Genomic DNA, 8,956 nt, shown 5'->3' with positions numbered 1-8,956 from the left:
TATTGCATCAATTTGGTTATTCTCTCTTTTCTTTTATACTAATCTGGATACTGGTCTGTCTATTTTGTTGGTCTTTTCAAAAAACCAGCTCCTGGATTTATTGATTTTTTGAAGGGTTTTTTATGTCTCTATCTCCTTCAGTTCTTCTATACTCTTAGTTATTTCTTGTCTTCTGCTAGGTTTTGAGTTTTTTTGATATTGCTCCTCTAGCTCTTTCAATTTTGTCAAGAGGGTGTCAATTTTAGATCTCTCCTTGCTTCTCATATGGGCACTTATTGCTATATATTTCCCTCTGGAGACTTTTTTAAATTTGTCCCAGAGATTCTGGTATGTTGTGTCTTCGTTCTCGCTGGTTTTGAAGAACATCTTTATTTCTGCTTTCATTTCATTGTTTATCCAGTCAACATTCAAGAGCCAGTTGTTCTGTTCCCATGACGTGGTGTGGTTCTGAGTTAGTTTCTGAATTCTGGGTTCTAACTTGAATGCACTGTGGTCTGAGAGACTGTTTGTTATGATTTCCGTTCTTTTGCATTTGCCTAGGAGTGATTTACTTCCAATTATGTGGTCAATTTTAGAGGTGTGACGTGGTGCTGAGAAGAGTGTATATTCTGTGGATTTGGGTTGAAGAGTTCTGTAAATGTCTATTAGGTTTGCTTGGTCCTGGTCTGAGTTCAAGTCCTGGATATCCTTGTTAATTTTCTGTCCTGTTGATCTGTCTAATATTCACAATGCGATGTTAAAGTCTCCCACTATTATTGTGTAGGAGATTAAGTCTCTTTGTAAGTCATTAAGAACTTGCCTTATGTATCTGGGTGCTCCTATATTGGGTGCGTATATATTTAGGATTGTTAGCTCTTCTTGTTGCATTGATCCTTTTGCCATTATGTAATGTCCTTCTTTGTCTCTTTTGATCTTTGTTGCTTTAAAGTCTATTTTATCAGAGATGAGCATTGCAACTCTGCTTTTTTTTGCTCTCCATTTGCTTGGTAAATCTTCCTCCATCCCTTTATTTTGAGCCTTTGTGTATCCTTGCATGTGAGATGGGTTTCCTGGATACAGCACACCGATGGGTTTTGGCTTTTTATCCAATTCACCAATATGTGTCTTTTGATTGGGGCATTTAGTCCATTTACATTTAGGGTTAATATTGTTATGTGTGAATTCGATACTGCCGTTTTGATGCTAGCTGGCTATTTTGCCCATTAGTTGATGCAGATTCTTGATTGTGTTGATGCTCTTTACAATTTGGTATGTTTTTGGAGTGGTTGGCACTGGTTGTTGCTTTCTATGTGTAGAGCCTCTTTCAGGAGCTCTTGTAAAGCAGGCCTGGTGGTGATGAAATCTCTGAGTACTTGCTTGTTCACAATGGATTCTATTTTTCCTTCACATATGAGGCTTAGTTTGTCTGGATAGGAGATTCTGGGTTGAAAGTTCTTTTCTTTAAGGGTGTTGAATATTGGCCCCCCACTCTATTCTGGCTTTTAGGGTTTCTGCTGAGAGATCTGCTGTGAGTCTGATGGGCTTCCCTTTGTGGGTAACCCGACCTTTCTCTCTGGCTGCCCTTAGTGTTTTCTCCTTCATTTCAACCCTGGTGAATCTGACAATTATGTGCCTTGGGGTTGCTATTCTTAAGGAGTATCTTTGTGGTGTTTTCTGTTTTTCCTGGGCTTTAATATTGGCCTGCCTTGCTAGGTTGGGGAAGTTTTCCTGGATAATATCCAGAGGAGTATTTTTCAGCTTGGATTCATTCTCTTCATCACATTCAGGTACACCTATCAAACACAGATTAAGTCTTTTCACATAGCCCCACATTTCTTGGAGACTTTTTTCGTTCCTTTTTACCCTTTTTTCTCTATTCTTGCCTTCTCATTTTATTTCATTGAGTTGATCTTTGACCTTTGATATCGTTTCTTCTGCTTGGTCAATTCGGCTGTTGAAACTTGTGCATGCTTTGCGAAGTTCTCGTTTTGTTTTTTTCTGCTACGTCAATTCACTTATATTCCTCTCTAATTTGTCCATTCTCATTAGCATTTCATCAAATCTTTTTTCAATGTTCTTAGTTTATTTGCATTGGGTTAGAACATGTTCTTTTAGCTCACAGAAGTTTCTTATTACCCACCTTCTGAAGCCTGATTTTGTCATTTCATCACACTCATTCTCCATCCAGCCTTGTTCCCTTGCTGGTGAGAAGTTGTCATCCCTTGTAGGAGGAGAGGTGTTCTGGTTTCGGGTGTTTTCATCCTTTTTGCCCTGGTTTCTTCCCGTCTTTGTGGATTTATCCACCTGTTGTCTTTCTAGTTGCTGACTTTCAGATTGGGTCTCTGAGTGGACGTCCCGTTTGTTGATGATGAATTTATTTCTGTTTTTTAGTTTTCCTTCTAACACTCTGGCCCCTCTGCTATAGACTGCTGAGGTCCACTCCAGGCCCTGCTTGCCAGGAGATCACCTGCAGCAGCTGCAGAACAGTTAGAGTTACTATCTTTGTCCCCGAAGGATACCCGCCAACTGTCAGTCTGATCTCTCCTTTATTAGGTGACTCTTTGGATATAGGGGCATCAGAGAGCTGCTTGAGGAGACAGTCTGTCCCTTATAGGAGCTCAAGTGCTGAGTTGTGAGCTCCATTGTTCATTCAGAGCTGCTGGGCAGGTACATTTAGGTCTGCTGCAGCAGAACTCATAAACTCCTTTTTTTTCCCAGGTGCTCTGTCCCAGGGAGTTAGGGCTTTATTTATGAGTTGCTGTTGTGCTGCTGCCTTTTTTTCAGGGCTGACCTGCCCAGCAAGGAGGCAGCCTAGTCACTGCCTGCAGAGGCTTTGCTGAGCTGCTGTGGGCTCCACCCAGCTGCCATGTGAACTTCCCTGTAGTCCTGTTTATATGGGTGTAGTTAGAGCTGCCTCAGCAATGGTGGCCCACCTCCCTAATGGCGGACTCTCTCTGTAATGGCAGTTTGCCTCAGCAATGGTGGGTTGTCTCGGCAACAGCGGGCTGCCTCAGCAATGGCCGACTTCCTCCATAGTGGTGGAGTGCCTTGGTAATGGCAGACGCCCCTCCCCCACAGAGCTGGACCATCCCAGGTTCAGCTGTGCTTGCTGAGAAACTGTCAACCCAGAGCATTTCCAATTGCTTTTTTTTTTTTTTTTTTTGGTGGGGGTGGGACCAGCTGAGCCTAATCACCTGGCTCCCTGCCTCAGAGCCTTTTTTTTTTTTTAGTTGAATGGTCGACTCTCTCCCAGGTGTTCCAGTCACCTGTTGAAAAGGTGCCAGGGTCTGTGTGATTTCCTGTGTGGCAACTAACTGCGCTGGCTGAAACAGCGGTGCTGAGATTCATGGTGCTTTTTTTGCCTGGGAATCTCCTGGCTTGGCTCCCTGTTTCAGTCCCCTTTTTAATCAGATGAATGGGCAACTCCACCTTCCCGGGGTTCCAATCACCAGCTTAAAGCGTACTCGGACCAGTGTACTTTCTACGGAGAACCGCCATGCCGGGACACCGGCATAGCAGCCTTGCCAGCCCAAACAGCTGAGCTGGCAACCCATGGGGCTCTGCCTGGGAATCTCCTGGTCTGTGGGCAATAAAAATCCATCTGGAAATGCGGCGTCCACTCACCCTCTGCGCTTTCACTGGGAGCTGCAATCCTGAGCTGTTCCTAATCAGCCATCATGGATCTTCCCTCACTTATATTTTCTATATATTTGTATCTAGGCTCCTGAATTCTGTAACATGTTTTTTCAGATTTCCTCAATAATTTTTTGTGTTTCTTCTTCCTATTTAACCAGTATAATTAGGTTTTTTGTTGGTTATTGTTAACAGCGCTTTCATATCTTTATTATTGTTTCATCATAAAAGAATAAAAGAAACATAATGAATGGCTTTCCAAACAAAAAGTAAATACAGCTTGTTTGACAGAAATGTGAACATTTTTTCCCACAATATTCAACTATTCATTTTAACAATGCCAAGCACTATTTTAGGTGCTTAAGAAACCAGTGCTGATTGTGGGCAGCGGACTAGAGACGCGGACCAAGTCCATTCTCACACTAATACATCATATATATTAGTGTCATCATATATATATAAGGAACTACCTGAGACGTGATAACTTATGAAGAAAACAGGTTTAATTGGCTCACAGTTCCACAGGCTATACAGGAAAACATGGCTGGGAGGCCTCAGGAAGCATGGACTCAGACCAAGGACTGGGGGTCTCACCCACTACCCCACGCTGGCCTCTTCCTGGGATGCCAACAGCAGGGCCCTGACCCACAGCCTTTCCCTCACCCAGGCCGCTTTTGGCCCCTGTGACTTCAACTGAGAGGAGCTGCTGGTGCTGCCTGCTCCAGGTCAGGATCCAGTGATTTTGAAGAGAAGCCTGAACAGCCAAGATGAAAACCCCTGCTTCCTTTGCCTGAGGTGTGGCACTGATGGAGTAAACATGAGATCATTTTAAACAAAAAGTATCCAAAATTGGAGCCCTCCACACCTGCTTATAAAATAAAGTTGCTTTCCTTTGGTGAAAGGCAGTGTGTGTTCATCAGTAAAGTCGTGGTATACATGAGATCAGTTTTGGCAAATTCCTCAACAAGCTCTTCTGCTCTAGGATCAAGGATAGATCTTGACAAGGTCCAAACCATAATGGAGTCCATAAGGTCAAAATTATCTCCTGGAGCTCAGCAGTTGATGGATATGGTTAGGTTTCAGTAGCAGAGTTGTATTCTCATTGGAGAGCAGCTTCAGTCGGTCTTGGGCAATACTGTATACAAGCATGTGATTGGACTACAATCCTCATCTGCCTTAGGAGCCTTAGACGAGTCATCCTCCACACCTTTTCCTTTTATAACTGGACTGACATCTAGGAACATGACTGAAAACTTACAAACTTACATTGATAAAAGTGCACAGCTACCTGGTGAAGAGAATTCTACAAAGCTTGATGAGTGTAAAATTGTGCCTCAAAACCATTCCCATCTTGAAAATGTTCTTTATATTGCAATATCCTCTTTCTTATAAAAGTAAGCAAGTGAAACTCAAATACACCTAACTCTGAGTTGCTGCCTTTTCTCTAAAATTTATGTAATCAAGTTAATCATCTCCATCTGGGAAATAAGACCGAGTGTCAGGAAAACATCACCAAGCATGGCGAACGCATTCTTAGTGTTAAAATGGAAGAACAACCTATTTGCTCCTCCTTGGAAAAGATTCTTTCTAAAAATATGGAACTGATGGAGAAGAAACTTATGGATTACATTGATTAGCAAATATATGAACTCCAGGTGTACACTGATGATAAGATTGCTTTGTTAATGGACTTGCTGCAAAATCCCAACTTCCCGCCCATTGGGATGCCTCTAAGACATGACTCTGGAGAAAGACTTTCAAATGGAGGAAGATAAGCACTCAAACAGTGTACTGTAGATATTTATTACATATTTATTACAAAGCCAAAACCCAAAAATATTTATGAAAAGCAAGTATTTAATGTCCTTTGAAGGATCATTGTCTTATATAAAGTGACTTCAGTTTTCATTTTTGCTACACTTGTTATTTTAAATCCACTTCTGTACACTGAATTAATATGATACAAATTATTTTTGCTCATATTTTTCAGTCTTACAGAAATTTATGAATACTTATGTTTAAAATGCTTGAGGATTTCTAACACAGTTCATTAGTGTGTATTGTATATGTGTTTAATTATAATTTTTATTTATACAAATATTTTATAGTCTTAGAAGTATGAAAAATAATGCTTAGAATATTCGACTATTTTTCTTTTTCTAATTCTCTTGGAATATTGGATATTTAAGACTTGGAACCTTTAATTCAGATTACAGTTTACATTTTGTATTGTTTATCTGAGATAATGAATAATATGTGATATTTGGCATGTGTGAAATTAGTTCACTCTGGGGCTGTTAATATTATTTGTTTCATTATAGAGGAGCTACAGGTAAGAAACTAAACATCAGAACCAGCCTAGTCCTTGTTAGGATTAGTACTTTGGATTTTCTCTTTGCTATAAAACAGGGGCAGTCATCTTGTTTGACCTCAGTAACCCCAGAGAGCATAAGAAAACCTCTCCCCTTGAGCTGATACAGATTTTCTCCCCAAAATCCTTTTCAATCATGAATACTGAGGCTCTGCATGGAAGGATTAACACATATGAGTCAAGAGATTGCAATTCTCTCTGGTAGACTTTGTTTTCAGATCTTATAACTATTGTATATATGTTGAGGGGTGATATATTTGCATATAAAAATAAATGCACCTGCTCTGGAAACTATTTGTCTTTCGTTAGTAGAACTGTTTTATTTTCAGCTAATCTTTACTTCAAATGTCTTATCTTTTAGAAGAAGGATGTCTCATACTCATTTAATGTTTTGGCAAATTTGTTCTTTAAAAGTGTCACCTGACGTAATGCCTGCATGACATAGTTGAATTTCTACCCTGCCCTAACTCTGCTTATCTTTAAGAAACAGGATGCCTATGATAACAAGTTCCCTTTGTAATCAGGCCAGTGGAGACTGGTTACAACCATGATAGCTGACCAAACTACTTCAAAAAGACCTCAGCCTTATTATAATCTTATTTCTGTGCTAAATGACAGTCCTGCCAGTGCCATGGCAGTTGACAATTGCCATGACAATTACCAGAGGAAGCCATGAAAGGACAAAAAGGAAGGCAGCACTCTGTTTTTAAGAAGTTAATTGCCTGTTTCTGAAAAAATACATGAATATTCCCCCCTTCGCTTTAATGTGCAATGTCTTTATTAGAGAAATTATATTTTAACTCCCTCACTCCTCATTAGTTGAGAACTTGATTTGTGAGCTATGCTCCTGCTTCTCAGTTCTGTGGCCATTGAATAAAACCTGAGCCATTTGTCACTCAAAAAAAAAAAGAGAGAGACAGTAGTAAATTAAGCAAAGTTCCTGCCTTTTTGGAGGTAACAGTCAACCAGATTAGAAAATCAGGCAAATAACTAAATGTTACTTAATCCTAAATATCATGAAGAAAAATATATCCTAGCAATTATTCACAGAGAATGATGAGAACACTCATGTAGATAGGGTGGTAGTCTGATGCAGCCTGTCTGAAGAGATAAGATTTAAACAGACTTAGATGGCATGGTATGTAGTTCATAGTTATCTAGACAAAACAAATGTTGGCTCTTCCAAGACAAATGCTTATTAATTCTTGATTTCCAGATTAATTAATGGAGAAATGAATCCTCAACCAACCTTCTTTTTTTTTTTTTTCAATTGAAAGTCTGAGGTATTTCGTTAGAAGATGAAAGAGTCAAGTACTTAATGCCCAATCTTTCATTCCCTTATCCTTTGATGTTTAAAAGCTTGCCTAGCTCTAAAAGAAAAAAAAAAAAAAAAAAAAAAACACCATTTTAACGAACACTGCAATTAAGAGATGCATCCCCTGGAAACTCATCCCCTTTGAGCTGCTCTGATGTTGGCCTTTTCCTGATTTGAGGTCAATAAAGTTAGGGTGTTTTCGTCTCCCAGGGAAAATCTCTTTATATAAAATCATTTGACTCACTCTGGCTTCCCTCAGTCCTTCTAAGAAGCTCAATCTGTGGATCAGAGCAGGCTACCCCTTTTCAATTAACATTCTTTCAGATTTGATCATCGTCCTTGTCTTCATTTATGTCAAATGGTGCTCCCATGGAGACAGGCAGCTGGTTATTCTAGGCTAACTCAGATAAACCTCATTAAAATAACTGCCTCCCTTGTGAAAATCTATCCATCACTTTCACCTTGACAGGCCCTTGTCAGTCTGGTGCCCTGCACCATCTCTGGATCCCACATGGTAAATACCCCACACTAAACACTCCGCTATCAGCTTGCGGACACTGTTTGCAAGATGCAAGCTGCATGTGGAGATTTTGAGTCATTCGCTTATTTAGAAGTTTGATTCGATTCAGGCAATATTGACTAAATACATTGTGTTGTTTCTGGGATAGTTCCAAGTATCTAGGCCAATAAAATGCCAGGTCAGTGTTATTCACGGCAATTCCATAAGTGACATAGAGAGGGTTAAGAGATTTTGAGATCAGATAAACCCCCCGTTCAGCATAAACACCTATATAGGAAGATAGGAGCTAATGCTTTCTGCTTAATATGAAAAATTGCCTGGAATTAGAACAAAAAAAAAGAGCCAGTCATGGGACAGGGAGGTCACTGCTGCCCCAAAAACCTTCCCTATCACCTCCCTCCTGGTCATGAGCTGCAGCCTTTTGACTGTAGAAGTGATCTGCTTAGTCCTCTAAATTTAAACTTACACTGGGATTATAAAGGGAACAGTGTCAAACGAACATCCCCTTGGTTTGGTTTGTGTGAGGATTATTCCTGAGAATTCTATTGGTCTATACTAACATGGGCCTGATGCAGGTGTAGTAAGGTGATGGGCTTCCCAGAGGCAGGAGCTAGTGAGCCTTGCAAAATGACTGTTTCCTATTTTCCCTTTGTTATTCATGGAGATGACTGAGGACTATTTACTTGTCATATATGCAGATGCAGTCAGTGTAATAGTCCTAAAATAGATTGGCAGACCCCCATGGAACAGGATCATACCCCTTTGAAAAAGTCAGATTAAATTTCTTTGAAAAGTCCTTGGAGGGCTCATGGGCATGGAATGGCATAGTGCCTCCTCCCCCAGTGGACAGACAATTAAAATCAGGAACCATGAGTCAAGAGTCGAACAACAGTAAATTTCAAAAAAGGAAAAAGTTCTGTGCCACTAGATGAATCTCTGAATATTCAAGAGCTTATGAACTAAGATGTCAAGAGATAGTGTTCACTTGGGAACCTGGTATGAAGCAGCTTATTGATGGAGCTGTGAGTATTGTTACCACAGCTGTAATACCAGCCAAGCACATAGGGGGAATATGACTGAGATGGAGTTGTAGAGTCCTGATACAAGAAGTAAGACATCTACAAGGCCAGATGTGATA

General features: G+C 40.3%; 1 pseudogene; it reads left to right on the top strand.

The window, feature by feature from the left end:
• The first annotated feature begins 2,938 nt into the window (after window positions 1–2,938).
• Window positions 2,939–5,387, top strand: LOC116566046 (annotated as a pseudogene).
• Window positions 5,388–8,956: the final 3,569 nt, after the last annotated feature.

Source organism: Sapajus apella, unplaced genomic scaffold, assembly GCF_009761245.1.
Source record: "Sapajus apella isolate SASKATOON/1434 unplaced genomic scaffold, GSC_monkey_1.0 scaffold42, whole genome shotgun sequence".
Lineage (NCBI taxonomy): Eukaryota > Metazoa > Chordata > Mammalia > Primates > Cebidae > Sapajus > Sapajus apella.
The sequence above is the reverse complement of the archived record's forward strand: the minus strand, read 5'-3'. Positions and strand labels throughout refer to the sequence as shown.